This window comes from Coptis chinensis, chromosome 6 (assembly GCF_015680905.1).
Source record: "Coptis chinensis isolate HL-2020 chromosome 6, ASM1568090v1, whole genome shotgun sequence".
Taxonomy (NCBI): domain Eukaryota; kingdom Viridiplantae; phylum Streptophyta; class Magnoliopsida; order Ranunculales; family Ranunculaceae; genus Coptis; species Coptis chinensis.
Window position 1 is genome coordinate 14644305 of NC_141461.1, and position 16444 is coordinate 14660748.

At 36.8% G+C, this 16444-nt stretch overlaps 1 long non-coding RNA gene across 13 annotated transcripts; it reads right to left on the bottom strand.

The window, feature by feature from the left end:
* Positions 1 to 2859: 2859 nt before the first annotated feature.
* On the bottom strand, positions 2860 to 16142 carry LOC147491643 (uncharacterized). 13 transcript variants are annotated; one of them, XR_015198643.1, is made up of 8 exons: positions 15550 to 16142; positions 8887 to 10675; positions 8490 to 8714; positions 8216 to 8382; positions 7844 to 7947; positions 3776 to 7753; positions 3516 to 3683; positions 2860 to 3422 (listed from the first exon to the last, which is right to left on the bottom strand). It is a non-coding gene; the product is annotated as an uncharacterized LOC147491643 (long non-coding RNA). The 13 variants fall into 13 exon arrangements; XR_015198642.1 differs by having other exon boundaries at positions 7844 to 8042; XR_015198641.1 differs by having other exon boundaries at positions 7844 to 8083.
* Positions 16143 to 16444: the final 302 nt, after the last annotated feature.

Below are 16444 nucleotides of genomic sequence, written 5' to 3' on the forward strand. Positions count from 1 at the left end.
CTACAAGAATGGAAAATTACAACTATTTGGCCAGAAGGCAATGGCACTGCAGATTTGTTATCCAAAATAAGAACTGCTCTTCCAGACAATGCAGTAATCATTACTGATGACAAACCTTCTTGGTTACAAAGATACGAAGCGCCTTTCCAGAGATTCTTTAGGTTTGAGTGATTGTCTCTACCCTGTTCTTATAAATGGGAATAGCTAGTTTTAATGAATAATTCACAACCCCCAAGCTTTGAGTTTCTATTTCTAGCCAGACTAATGATCTCTTCTGAAATCTTCCACTTCTAATTATAGAGATTGGTGTAGTTTCTTTTTGGTGTTGGTCTTGGGATCAAATTAGGACTCCCTGTCCTTATCCTGTCATGAGTTCTACATTTACGCAACTCTTGTGCACCGAGTTAAATGAATTTCAACTCCAAATTGAAATTCCACGAACAAATCATAGTTATTATAGAAAAACTCATTATTAAAAACTAGCATGTGTCCTGTGCTACGCATCAGTTCGCCAAATTGTAAAGAACTAAAATGAAAATTGTTAAAAAAACTAAAGAGAAACAATTTTTTGTGAATTTCTCACTAAGAAAAGAGAAACAATTTTTTAAAAATGGAAAAGATATACAATTCCTATACATAAATTTTAGCTTTTAAATTAAGAAGACTATCCTAAAATTATTGAAGAAGGAGGTGGTTCAATTTTAATAGAGATCAAGGAGCCAATTGTAATTAATAAATAAAAGAGATATAATTTAAATAAATATAGATAGATGGTTCTAAAATTTTAAAATTGAGAGATTAAAAATACACTATTCGGTTGAGAAGTGTAGTTCCTACAAACCTGGCTATCATATAGTGTAGAGATAGCCAAAAATTAAACAAATAATCCATTCCCACTGGATTATCAAATCTAAAACCTTCCACCATCTGGTATTCAAAAATAGTCCTGGGATTTTATAAATAATCACTGCCAGACCTAGCTATTTACTTATGCAGCCCTATGATCCAATTAAGGTCATTAAACAACATATTTTTCCATCCCGGCCAGGTTTAGTTTAATTATTCAATGAATTTGTTGTGTCGAATATCCTTGGTGATGGATCCTTCGTTCGACATCTGTAATATCACAATACCTACAATTTATCATCCATCATTCATCCAAAACTACACCTCCCTTTGAACCTGGAGATTATTTAGCTAAGATCCTTTTACATTAAGTAAGAAGATTCAAGTATATTATCAATGACTAAACAAGACTTGCCTATAAATGCTGCAACGTTAGAGTGCTTATTGTAGGAAACTTATTTCATAAATATATTTATTATTAAGTAAACAAGAAATCAAATTGATATAACAAATATATCATGAACAAACCTTTAATTTCAACAAACAAACAAATATTTTAGTTCAACGAATGAACTTAATTTACCAATGATTAAATCCGGGTCTAGTGATGATCACTATGTCCTTAAGACAGATTTTTCCCTTCACAGTATTTGAAGGTTGATATAAACTGTCTCTCAAGATAGAACGGATTTTCTTTTATAGAAAATTAGCACTTCAATTTTATAGACTCAGCGAACACAACATAGTATTTGACTAAAAACGGAGAGAGAGAAGAAAAAAATCAGAACTCTGTGTGATCTAGTGTCTCTTTCTCTCCAAATTAATCCACTATTTATAGGTGAGTGGTGCATCTTCAAAACAACACAGTGACTCTTGAAAAAAAGTAAACAATTCTTTGAAAAGTCACATATTTCAAAAGGACACACCATTTCGGCATAAAACACTGTTTCGAACCAGTGCCTATTTCGAAAGGTCATCACACCTTTTCAGCATAATACACTATTTCGAACCAGTGCACATTTCGAAATGTCACACTTTTTTTAGCATAATACACTATTTCGAACCAGTACACCCTTTCGGAAAAAAAATTCTCATTTTACCTACTATTTCAAGATAAACTCATTTCATCTCAATGTGGGATAACTTGAGAGACAAATTACTCATTCATATCTCAATGGATTTGTACAAATCCATTTTTCTAACACTTATTGCTAAAACATTTTACATGAGGCTTGCCACATCTTATAGCCAAAGAGGGACAGTCTAATCACAAATGGTTTGTATGGCCGGATGCCCGGATGCAGTATAATAACATGCAAACATTCAGAATGCAGATAATCCTCTCTTCATCGGGCATTGCTATGGTAATTGATCAAGATTGAATAACATCCACTTCGACAAGTATATAGTGGATCCAATACTGAAGTAGTTAACTGTGACCATGTTTAGTTGTTTACTGTTTAGTCTTTAACTTTGAGATCACTTTGCCATTTTCTAATAAATAAACAGTAATTCACTGATAAGAAACAATTTCACCGCCCCAAAAGGAGAGCCTATAGAAAGAACTCTGCAAAAATATGCACGAGGTACAACCTTGTATATAGTATATACATATTTTTATAATATGTTCTACTTCCAGTGGACATGGATATCCTGAGGGGAGTAGGGTATGCCTAAGGTCCACAGATTTGGGGCTACCAACCATGTAGGCATATCTAACTCTCTTTACAAGGTAGATCAGTAGAGTAAGGGATAAATGAGAGAAAACTAGAGAGAGATAAAGGCGTTAGTGCTTACAAGATTCAATACCATACCCTCAAAGTCTCCTCATCCTTGACAGGATTTATGTAATTAGTATAGAAATTAAGAAATTCAGTTAGCCATCCATATGGTATGAATTCTAAAATGTCCAATTTTGAACTTAAGATTATCAGTGCATCACAATTCATTTGACTCTATAACATATTCTATCTCCAACAGAAAAGTGAATAACCAAAAGCTACACAAGATAAATTAATCACAAACGACTTCAATTTATAAACTTCATAATCAAGTAATATACAACTGCTACAAACTTTCATTTGCAAGCAGACTAAGAAAATACAAGTTTAAATTAATCTAGGGTTTTGAACACGAAGTACAATGACCCAGCAGCCAGCACACAAACACATATTAGATGACGAAACTTTAACATTTTACTTTCTTCTCTTTTTCTAATTGAAGTATTATCTACTCACCTCCCCAAACTTTGCTTATCGAATCCCCCCTTTCAGCTAATATCTTAAGAGCCTATATCTTACACGAACACAACTGGGACATATCCCAAGCACTGCATCGACATATATTTCTAATTAAGTTATACCAGAGACTGCATGTGCACGCCAATTTAGTTAAAAATAGTGTCCGACACGTTACATTTTTTGAAGTGCCCATGCAACAGACAAGGGGGGTGCAGCTTTTGACTCCTTGTAAAGATTCATAAAACCATGTAAAGTGTTGTCTTCTGTTTGGAAAGAGTTAGGAAGCAAGCTGAAAACATCTACTCTCCTTCAGCATTATCTCAGATAATACTGAAACTTCAAATCCAACACAAACCCATACTTAATATCTAATACAATATTATAAGCTAAATTTGAAAAGTGAACACCAAAAAGAAACTATGCAGGTACCTCGAGGCCATATTTTTCCACCAAAGAAGAAGGCTTTATAAAAGGGTGTGAGTCACTTGGAACCCTTCCCTTATCTTTCTCTTCCAATTCAAGCAAATAACTGTTCAAACTATAATTGTACACTGTGAGATAGCCTCTCGAGGAATTCCTTCCAACCAACTCCGGAATCTACATACACACAATTATCAAAATCAGCAGCAAGAGAATAATAAAGGTAACAAAAAATATTAGGTAACAACTAGGAGGATAATGACTCATACTTGATATGCAAGGACCATCCCTATAATGATATCGCATAAGGGTGCAAACAGATAGGTTCTGATTCGGATTCGAATATCGGATAACATCCGATCTTATCCAAATCCGATATCCGAAATTTTCGAATAATTTTCAATTTTTCGTATTTAATTTGGATATCCACTTGCACCCCTAATTGTGTGAGAGCCCTCCCAATGAAGCATAAAGAAAACTGCCCCTAACAATACAGTTTAAAGGGTTCTTCTGAACAGGCTCCAATCCTGTCCCTCCAGCCTCAAAACTTCTTCCTCCTCCAGGAGAGCATCTGACACAGAATTTCCAATGAGCAATACGAATATCTTGGGACTTTTCGTCATCTCTCTCAAACCAAATAAGGCACATCTCTTCTGGTTCAGTAGTAGTCAAGAACGGATGATATTCAGAGTCTGCTAGACACGTTGAAATAGAAGGAGGGTGATTGTGATTACCGTCGGTAAGTTTAAAAGTGTTAACTTGATCAGTTAAAAGAGTTTCATCGTGTAAATAATGGTGTAATTTACAAGCGATCATATCACCAAAATACCAGAATAAGGTATCATTTAAAGCTGTGATACTTGATTTATACAAACAATCTAGCAAAACCTCGGGTTCTTGATTATGATGCGCCCTTAACAAGCAAAGGAATCCACTTCTTTCTAGACGCATCAAACAGACAAAAAAACATGGTACTCCACAAAATGATAACATTGTCGCCACTCACCATATACTAAATGACACAAAAAACAACCTGATTCGTCAGCAGGCTCTGGGGGCTCGGGAAGTGGTAACCACAGGTTGTCAAATGGAGAATTCGGTTCGCAGAATTCACCCAAAGGATTTTCATCCAACCCGAAGACATACAATGAGTCGTTTAAGGGAACAACTATCGGATTCGCCCTATGCCCCCAGAGTGACGGACCATATGCCCACTCTTTCGTTATGGTATTAAAAATCTGAGAATCCATAATAGGAGGGTTTAGTTGTATCTGATGTAGAACATTAGTTGTTGTTGTCAGTGTCACGGGCATGCGCCCTTAGTTGAGTCCAAGCCCATGGTTTAAGTCCATTAGTTAGTTGTGACACATGTTGTGTTCCTATTAGTTTATAGTTTTTAAAATTAGTATAAATAATGGGTTTGTAATTAGGGTTGAAGGGAGTTGTGTTATTGAGAATATTTCAGAGAGAAATAAAGATTTGTTTTAGTTTTAGTTGTTTTGTTTAATTCAAGAGTATATTTGATAAACTGAAGCTTCCGCCAGTTTAATGACTTTAATCTACATCATTTGGTATCGGAGCACGAATCGTTCCTGAGTAAAATCCAATTTTTCTTTTTTCTTATTAGTTTTAATTTTTCGTGTTACTGTTCATCAGTAATGTTTACAAAACACTGTTCATCGGAAACACTATTCACATGTTACTATTCATCATATTACTGTTCACCCGGAAATTCATTTTCTGTCTTTATCTTCTTTCAAGATCAAAGTTTTACTTTTTATGTCGTATATCAAGAAACCAGAGATAGAACACCTAGAAGAAATTTATCAGGGTTTGAATGCCAAGTTTAAAGTTATGCAAGATGCTTTGAATGCGCTCCTAGCCGCCCAACAACAAAATTCTAGGGTTTCTCCAGAAGTTAGTTTACCTTTTCAGCAGCCATCACAAGTTCTATCATTAATAGCACCTTCTCAGTGTTTTCAGACACCACCTGTTTCTATGCCATTCGGCTATTATCCAGATCTCTATCAACAGCAGATGATGTATCAGGGTTATTCTCCTTATTATCAGTCTTGGAATCCTAGTCAGTATCAATCTGTGCCACAGTATGCGCTTAACCCTAATCTGGGATATGCGCCTATGCCAAGCTATCCTCAACAAGAATTTTCTAGGTTACAGACTGCTTCTAGCGCCGCAGGGTCTAGAAGTGGTGGGTGCGCCTATTGTGACTACAATACTCTCGCCTCCTACCTTGGTCACTACTACTGCACCAGCAGACACTACAGTAATTCCAGCACCCACAGATACTGTCTTGCTATAACAGGTTGCAAACCAGTACCAACCACTGCGTCCTTTGGATATTCTATCTGGCCACTCGACTCCCCACCCAGGTCTTACTAATACAGCTGCAACAGTAGGCCAGAAACGAGCATGACCATCCAGTCGAGGTTCCTCCATTAGTTCGTGAACCTTTTAATCACGTTGTGTCACGTTTTGAGCGTGATAACAAACGAAATCAGCAAGTTCATCACCTTCTTTTGCAACAAAGACGTCCTGCTGACCAAATCTATGAAGGTCTTGTTCATCCAACTCAACAAGCACTAAGTGGTGGTTATATTGATCCTTTTCTAACCAATTTTGAGAAGATTTTTGCTCACAGCCACAAAACACTTCAACGCATACTTCGTGACTTCCAGTATTCGTTGCGTTTCAAGAAAGGAGTACTGGCAGCATTGTGGTATCATGTTATTTGTTTGAGCCGATATTTGGGCAAGATTTGAGGTCAAATTCCTCAAAACCTGGGAGGGTGACGTATACAAGTTTGAAGTTTGAATAGCTTTTGCATATTGGTGGGTTTTTATGTCAACAAGTTTGTGGACAAGCTTTTTCAACATGGAGAGAGTAGAACATTAGTTGTTGTTGTCAGTGTCATGGGCATGCGTCCTTAGTTGAGTCCAAGCACATGGTTTGAGTCCATTAGTTAGTTGTGACACATGTTGTGTTTCTATTGGTTTATAGTTTTTAGGATTAGTATAAATAATGGGCTTGTAATTAGGGTTGAAGGGAGTTGTGTTATTGAGAATATTTCAGAGAGAAATAAAAATTTGTTTTAGTTTTAGTTGTTTTGTTTAATTCAATAGTAGATTTGATAAACTAGAGCTTCCGCCAGTTTAATCTACATCAGTATCTCTCCCTCACCGTTATGGTATTCATGTTGGCCCCAATGATGAAAATCTTGGAAGCAAACAAACCACAGCCAAAATTTTGAGGTAAATATTTACCCCATTCCGACATTTCTGCATCCAAAGAAATTGTTTCAGCATCGGTGTCTAAAACATACCAAAGAAACTGGGTTGTTTTTTCCCTACGTCCGACACAGAGGTACACTAAGTTGCTGGATTTCTTTTCCTCCTCCATTGAAATTCCGCCTCCTCAAACCCTTTTCACGATCTCTCTCCTCATATGTGATCTTAGAGATGAGCGAAAATGATGTTGGAAAGTTGGAGAAGAGAAAGTCTTTGGAAGGTGTTGCCCGACAGATTGAGTCAAAGAGGGATGACTTAAGGGAAAGGAGAGAGCGAAAGAGAGAGATAGTTGGGTATGCACTCTCTTTTATTTCCATTAGGATTTGGGTGAGCGTAAACATATGTTTCTCTATAGTCCCAACCCACTCTTCAACCATAGCGCACTGTTGAGTCTCTTGGTGAAGCTTCTCTTTTGCAGGACCTGATGATGTGAGAGAAGTTGTTGACACACCAACACCCATACCAAGCACACGAGTACACGACCATATTGATCGGGACCACATACTTGTGCAACTGGATCGTTGTCCAAGTCCAAGTCGATGCTAGATGGGTCATCTTCAATTATAGCATTAATTCTTGCCTATTATAATAACAAATGCACAACTTCATGTATACATGTCATGAATGATCAGGTACAAGAACAATGTCATGAAAGATGAGGGGGGATGCAGAACATAGAATTAGGTATTTACCTCAATAGAGAAATGAAAAACTAAAGGCAGCAAACAATGGTGGTCTGACAGGCCCCATTTTTGCACAAATACTAAGGAATAATCAACACAAAACTATAGAATATGAAGTCGACTTGGAAATCTGCAAGAAAAATATTTGCTCAAATAACTCGCCATCCTCTTCGACGCAAGAAAAGAACCATCTTTGCGTGTATGGATAGCCATGTATGAATGTGTTTGGGTGAACTTAAACATTTGGATTCTTCTTTTTCTGAAAAATAATAATAATACATGCATATAATAACCGACTTAGAAGAAAAACTGGTTTTATGACTTCACATAAACTAAAATGTAAACATACCAAATTATGGATGGTTCTTGATGGCTGCTGCTCCTCGCCTTCCTGATGTATGTAATGATTTCAAGGCTTTTCCTGAGTTCTAGCCCACCAGCCGCATTCGCTTCCTAGAAGGTTTTGATTCATTATATACAAACCAGTCCCAATCTTCGCACTGCACTCCTTCCGAGCAGTGCCTCTTCCTTTCATCGTCTCTTGTAAACTTCAGCAATACCATACTCATTTTGTACAACATAGCATTTACTTGAGAATAACATTTACAAATCCATTCACTTTATCAAGAACAGGGTCCACTCTCTTGCTCATAATAAAAAACATGCACCAACGTAGAAAGACAACAAAGTTAATATCATGAACTCAACATCATAAACTAACCTTGAATTTTCTTCCAAATCGATTTCTTAGTGGGAGAAGGCACATCCTTAAAACTTTCATAAAATATAGGACAATGGGTTTTGCGATTCCACCAAGTGCACTGGAATAGCTATACAAATCATCTCCAACTGCTTGTCCATCCGCATCAAATTCAATTTTCTTACTTCCTATATGATCACAAAATCCAATCACTTGAGTAAAGAACATAAAAATCATTACATTCTTTCCACGAAAAAATGTACTGCGTATGTGATTGAGAAAAAAGTTAATGTACCAGAAGAGTGTCCATCATGTTGCCCAAAAACTTGGAACGCACTTGATGACACTGAAAAAGATAAAGTATACCCATCCAAAATTCATTACCAGTAATGAACTTAACAGAAAAAGTTAGGCTTATTCCATATGAATGTTTCTCAAAATTCATTACAAGCAAGTTGCTCAAAAAATCATGATATAAACGAAGGCATTGAACCTTGATGGCTCATCCTAGCACCTCACCCTGAAATTGAGAATAACTTTAAGCTATTACATAATGGTAACTTAGCGAATTTTCAATTGTAAGATCAGGTAGTTGTTTCACATAGTTTTAGACTATATATTGGTCAAGTAACTCAACAAAAGGAAGATGTATATAATTTTAGACTATACATTGGTCAATTAATTTTGTATACCTGTAGTAACATGATTAGCCAGTGAATCAGACCTGCGTGCTCCATTTATCTCACTTCCCCCTCAACATACAGTGATGCTTTTCCCTTTTCAGTGAATCAGACCTGCGTGTTCCATAGATCGTCTCCAACAATTGTATTTAGACTATATATTGGTCCATTAATTTTGTATATGCCTGTAGCAACAGGATTAACGAGTGAATCAGACCTGCAAGCTCCATTTATCTCACTTCCCCTCTCAACATACAGTGATGCTTTTCCCTTTTCAGTGAATCAGACCTGTGTGTTCCATAAGATCATCTCCAACGATCTACGACACGTTCTCAAGCATCACCTTATCACATCCCCTGCCAGACTCATCATTACTATCATTGGCAACAGATCTTTGTCCACTGCAACATCAATCATTAGCATCATTGCTACATTAACCACACTCTTCCCATACCTACTCGACCTGCTCATCTTCCATTAACTATCCTAGAAAAACTGCAAACAACTGAACATAATAACACCAACACCTTAGGACTACATATAAAATTACAACGAAGTTCATAAAGAAGAAAAAATTCGTAAGAAAATATTGACCACAACTAATTCCTTTAACAAACAATAACATAGAACAGTACAAGAGTTAATCAGGAAAAACTCACAGCATTCTGAGGCACCTAGCTATAGCCAGAACCCTAAACAGAAAAATAGAAACCACAAGACTCACAAGGAGATTTCAACATAACTTCCAATTGCGCACGATAATAGATCGTCACTGAAGATACTCAAAAGTCAAAACTAGCTCATGGATTAGTGCAAGTTTCCAAATCAGTAAATGATTCGAGAAATACAACACCATACGTGACTACCAAGCACAAGAAACTAGTCAACAAGCAATCAAAATGTAAATTTATTGAAAAACTTTTCCGGGGAATAGTGACCTAAGTACAATCCAACTTTAACACACTCAAAAGAAAGGATTCATGTCTTCGACAAGTATACACATTCATACTCAGCTTTTCTAGTCTCAGATCGTGCTTACTGAATAGAACCTTCCATCCAAATATTAGTTCAGGACTTGACTAAAAGACAAACGGCATGTTAACATAAATAAAGGTTCTCTTTGAACAAACTGCAAGAGTCCTACTCATATCCTCTTAAATTGTTAAATGTAGGGAGCTAATGAACAAGATTCAACTTAGCATACGGTAAAGAAAATCTATGTTGATGAAAAGAACACGATCCAACATAGCATCACCACAGTACATGGCAGGAACTTCTAAGGCTTCATCAACATAGGAACGGTTTCCTGATTACGACATATGAAACTTAACTTAAAAGCATATTAACAACATAGTTTCAAGTTCACTACATCATAACTTATAGGGGATTGAAATTTCAAATGCCAGCCACAAAAACAATGGACGCTTTTCAAAAACAACTAAAAGTGTAGTTAAAATCTTAAATATCCAAATCTCACATCAAAGGCAAGACTATCATGTGTATCTGTAGCATTAAAATTTGACAAAAGCAAAAACTCAAAACATGTTAAGTAGATCATCTCCAAAACAAATATATGCTGGTTCTTTACAAATACTTACTGCACCATCATCACATAATTGTATTTCTGGGTTTTCCCCAATTTTATATATCAAATAAATCGGCTAAAAATAATTCTGGCAATGGAAATGATGCACAATGGAAATTTTATAATGGATTCCATAAAAAACTCACGAATGTCATAACAACCCATTGACTATTCCATCCATAAGCTATATTTTTACAACTCCTCCACTAACATAACCTGTTGGAGTTTAAACTCAAACTAGTAGTATTGTTTTGTTTCAATAAGGGTCGTGTGATGTGTCACCAAGTCTTTTGTTGGACCAGGTCTTTACCTGTTTCACACAATCTTAGATAGATAGTGCCACAAATATAGGAAGTGGTGATGGCTTAGTTGAGTCAGTTTCTTTAGGAGCAAGTAAGAGTCTATAAACACCTATAAATTGGTGTAGTATTTTGAATTGAATACGATAGTAAGTATTTTGATTAAAGTCTTCACTCTTTCTAAACTTTTCTGCAGCAGTTTATCTTTTCAGTTTTTTTATCATTTAGATATTAGAATTCATATCTAATATCTTACATTTGGTATCGGAGCTTGGTTATCTAGTGTTCTTATTGTTACTTAGATTGCTTGAAAGCAAGTTACAATGATGAATGGATCAATTCAACCTCAACTGCCGAGGTTTAATGGAAAGAATTTTGATCAATGGTGCATCCGGATGAAGGCTTTGTTTTGGCTTTCGGGAGCTATCCGAGATTCTCGAGCTTGGGTATGTTGAGCCTATTGATCAAGCTGCAACTACAGCTCTCACTCCAGCCCAGAAGGAGAGTTTGAAAGAAAACAGAAAGAAAGACAAGAAGGCTTTGTTTTTTCTCTATCAAGCCGTAGACGAGATTGTTTTTTAAAAGATTTCGATCGCAACGACGTCTAAGGAAGCATGGGAGATATTGCAGAAAACTTATAAAGGAGATGAGAAGGTGAAAAGTGTAAGGTTGCAAACTTTTTGCGAGGTGAATTTGAATCTCTTTATATGAATGATTCTCGAAACTATCTCGATTATTTTTCACGAAGTTCAATCATTTGTGAATCAATTCACGGGTTAACGGTGAAAAAAAATTGGATGATTTGGCGTGTTCTTCAAAAGATTATGAGATCCTTGGCGGGACGTTTCGATTATGTTGTTGCTGCAATTGAAGAAGGAAGAGATCTTTCACCATGACAATTGAAGGGTTGATGGGTTCTTTATGTTCTCATGAGCATAGGATGAACCAAAGGAATTAATAAGTGGTCGCCTTTAGAACGAGCTTTTCGAGTGCAAAACAAATGTGTTCGAAAAGGTAATACTAGCAAGTGGTAAGACACAAAGTCACAACAAAGGGTGGTAAGCCTAATCGCTTCAAAACCAATGTCTCTCCAACGGTGAGAGAAACTCTAATCAACAAGTTTCGGAGATTGGAAGTTTGATAAGTCCAAAGTTAAATGCTATGGTTGTAAGGGAATATGGTCATTATCGTTCGTGAGTGCAAAGGTAAATTGCCTAAGACAAAGTCCGGACATGCTAACTATGTTCAAGATGAGGGTTATAATAATTAGCAAAGGGAACAAAGCAGTTCATAACTTCGTCTGTTTAACTGTCAAATCAAAAAAAAAGAGAAAGAAACCTTGTTGTTAGCTTGTAGTGCTTCGGAAGAAGAACATCATGGCACATGGTATCTGGACACTCGGTGTAGCAACCATATGTGTGGACGGAAGGAGTTGTTTTCTCACTTAGATGACTCTGTACGCGGTGACGTAAATTTTGGAAACAAAGCAAAAGTTTCCATTATGGGCAAAGGTACAGTTCTCATTCAAATGAAGGATGGTTCACATGAACATATTTCTGATGTCTATTACGTCCCTAGCTTACACTGGAATTTGCTAAGTTTGGGCCAACTTTCAGAAAAAGGTCTTAAAATTAGCATTAACAAAGGTGTTTGCGATTGAGAATCGAGAAAAAATGAGCTTGTTGCTATGGTGAAGATGACCAAAAATCGCGATGTTCCCTCTACCCTTGAAAACTGAAATGGTCGTTTTTTTTTAGTGCTCTTGTTATGGATAACAAGAGGTTATGGCATTTTCGGTTCGGGTCACCTGAATTTTCATGGTTTACGCATTGGCAAAGAAAGAAATGGTTCTGGGACTACCTTTGCCGGAAAGCTTTAATCGGTTGTGTGAAGGTTGTATTCTTGGCAAGCAAACATAGAGACTCTTTTTCCAGGGGGAGGTCACGACGAAAGCAACACGTAAATTTATTTTTGTGCACTCGATATTTGCGGCCCAATGGAAACCGTATCACATGGAGGTAATCGTTATTTTCTTACGTTCATTGAGGATTACAAGAGGAAAACTTGGGTTTATTTTTTTGAAGCAAAAATCTGAAGCTTTTGAAAGATTTAAAGAGTTCAAAGTTTATGTAGAAAAACAGAGTGAATTCGAGTTTGAAGGTGCTTTCATGACCGATAGGGGAGAGTACACTTCCAATGCTTTCTCGATTTTGCAAAAATCATGGAGTTAAGCATCGACTTTGACTAGCTATTCCCTCAACAAAATGGTGTTTCCGAAGCGGAAAAATAGAACCATCGTTTGAAATGGCACGCAAAGATGTTACAAGCCAAAGGTTTGCCAAAGAGTTTTTGGGCAACATTTCGCCTCTTTGTGCTATATATATCTTGAGCAGTCTCCTACCAAAAGTGTTCTTGATATGACACCCGAGGAGGCATGGAGCGGTTACAAACCAAATGTTGACTCTCTCTTCGAGTATTTGGGTGTGTTGCATATGCTCATGTACCACCTGAAAAGAGAAGAAAGTTTGATGGCAAAGGTGAGAAATGTATTTTCATTGGTTACATGTGGTATGACAAAAGGCTATAAATTGTTTAAACCACAAACCCGGTGAAGTTATTGTGAGTAGGGATGTCGAATTCAGTGAATTTGAAGCTTGGAATTGGACATTTAATGAGAAGAACCTGATGGGGATTCCAATGTGTGAAGATTCAACTGTTAGAGTCACACAATAACCGATGCAATGCGTGGAAATCCGGGCAGATCCATTATCACCCAATTCTTCTCCAACTCTTGGTGTTTGCTATACGCACCTCGACACGCACTCATGTTTTGCCTCGCCGCTATGGGATTGTATTCTCGAATGATAATGATGCATCGATGAGGAACTTGTAAACTTTGCATTATTTGCCGACAGATCCTATTACCTTTGCGTAAGCATCCCAAGATGATGGATGGCTTGCAGCTATGGATGTAGAAATTCATCCATTGAAAAGAACCAGATTGGGAGTGACTTCTCTTCCTAAAGGAAAGAAATCGATAGGTGTAAAATGGGTTTACAAAACCAAGTATAAGCCCGATGGCCGTGGGAGTTGAAGGCTCGGTTGGTTGTGAAAGGGTACAAGCAAAAGCCGGGCATTGATTACTATGAAGTTTTTGCACCCGGCCGCAAAGACTTGATACTATTAGAATGGTGATTGCTTTAATTTGCCCAAAAGCAATGGAGAATTCATCAAATGGACGGAAATCAGCGTTCTTGAATGGGTTCCTAGAAGAAGAGGTCTTTGTTGATCAGCCCGATTGGGTTATACATTGGAAGGTCACCATGATAAAGTTCTCAAGTTAAAGAAAGCTTTATATGGGTTAAAACAGTAACCGAGGGCTGGTACACTGATCGACTCTATTTTACGGAGAATGGTTTTCTTAAGAGCCCCTATGAACCTACATCGTATATCAAATCTACTTCAAATGGAGCTATGCTCATTGTCCATTTGTATGTAGATGATTTGATATTCATGTGCAATGATCCGAGCATGTTCTTTGAATTTGGAAGGCTATGCATAGTCGGTTTGAAATGACTGACATGGGGCTTATGTCTTATTTTCTTGGGCTTGAAGTGCTACAAAGTCATGCTGGAATCTTTGTCTCACAAAAAATCGCATATGCGCCGATATCTTGAAGCGGTTCAAAATGGAGTCATGTCACCAATAAAGACTCCAGTTTGAAGAAAGGTTGCATTTGTCGAAATTCGATAATGATGAACTTGTTAGTCCTAAGTATTATCGGAGTTTAGTCGGTAGTCTACGTTATTTGACATCTACTAGACCCGATATTGTCTTCGGAGTTGGTGTTATTAAAGGTTTATGGGAACACCAAGCCAAGCTCACTTGCTTGCCGGAAAAAATTATGCGCTATGTCAAAGGTACTATGAGTCATGGTATTTTTATGCTTCCGTGGTCATTGTGAACTTGTTGGATACACGGACGTTGATTGGGCAAGTGATATTGATGAAAGAAAGAGCACTTACGGTTTTGTGTTTCACACGGGCAGCGGAGTAGTTTCATACTCATCGAAGAAACAACAAGTTGTTGCCCTTTCCATCGGCCGGCGAGTATATTAGGTACCGCCTTCAAGTGCATGCCAAGCCGCTTTTGGTCTGCGACGCTTATGTGAGGAGCCGCATCACGTACCAAGCACTCCCTACTACGATTTATTGTGATAACAAATCGGCAATTGCTCTCACTTGTTTCATGGGAGGAGCAAGCACATTGAAATCAAATTTCATTACATTCGCGAGCTTTGTCGAGACCACGGTTGAAATGGAATTTTGTAAGTCCAAGATCAAGTTGCCGACATTCTCACAAAACCATTGAAGGCTGAAGCTTTCTACAAGTTGAAGCGGATGATGGGTGTTTGTAGCTTTGAAAGTTTGAGTTTAAGGGAGGCTGTTGGAGTTTAAACTCAAACTAGTAGTATTGTTTTGTTTCAATAAAGGGTCGCGGTGATGTGTCACCAAGTCTTTTTTGTTGGACCAGGTCTTTACCTGTTTCACACAATCTTAGATAGATAGTGCCACAAATATAGGAAGTGGTGATGGCTTAGTTGAGTCAGTTTCTTTAGGAGCAAGTAAGAGTCTATAAACACCTATAAGTTGGTGTAGTCTTTTGAATTGAATACGATAGTAAGTATTTTGATTAAAGTCTTCACTCTTTCTAAACTTTTCTGCAGCAGTTTATCTTTTCAGTTTTTTGATCATTTAGATATTATAATTCATATCTAATATCTTACATAACCAACATTCACAAAACATAACAAAACTAACAAATGAAACAAACCCTAACACAAAGAAGAACAAGTGTGATCAGTTACGGTTTTTTCAGCTCTTCCAAAATATTCGTAATTCCATCTATGGTAGCATTTGTAGCACCGTAAAAGCAGTCCTCTTTATTCCCATTATAAAAAACCCACAGAGTTGGGAAAGAGTAAACCCCCGCATCTCTACAAAACAGTTGCTTTTCATCATATCTTTCAATCAAACGACTCAAATAACGTTGATATGGATCTAAAATAAATTATTATTGTTTTGTTGGGATTGAGACTAGTAATAAAAGGTTTACAACCATCCTCCCAAGTTTTGACATAAGGACAAACATAAATTTGAGGAAATGGGTTTGCCATGTGAAAGACAGATTGAGTCCAACTGTCCAAGAGTGATGACTTAAGGGAGAGCTGGGTATGGGTCAAGAAGCAGGAGGTGGGGTGAGCCACAAACCAAACTACAATAATTTGACAAGAGAGAATAGAGCGAGGGTTTAAGGAGTTACTACCGACGTTATTAGGAAATAATAATTTGTCATTGTGCTCAAGTCTCAAGCCTTTTATAAGGCTATATAAGCTAGGCCATCGGTTTATCACATAGATTTATTGAATTTTTTTCTACAATATATTTTATTTTAGCATTGATACACTAAATATTTAATGGGCTTATTTTTTAAGTTTGCCAATCTTATTAGTTCATTATAATATTTTATGAAATAAATTTAGTTTATCTTAATTGACAAATACAATTTTAACAAGCTTTTTAGTAGCTTAAAGTTTTAATTATGAAGTGAGTACAATTTTATCATTTTTAACTATTTTTTCTAAATTCATTTTGTTAATCAAATGTAAACCATAGTATCCGACTCT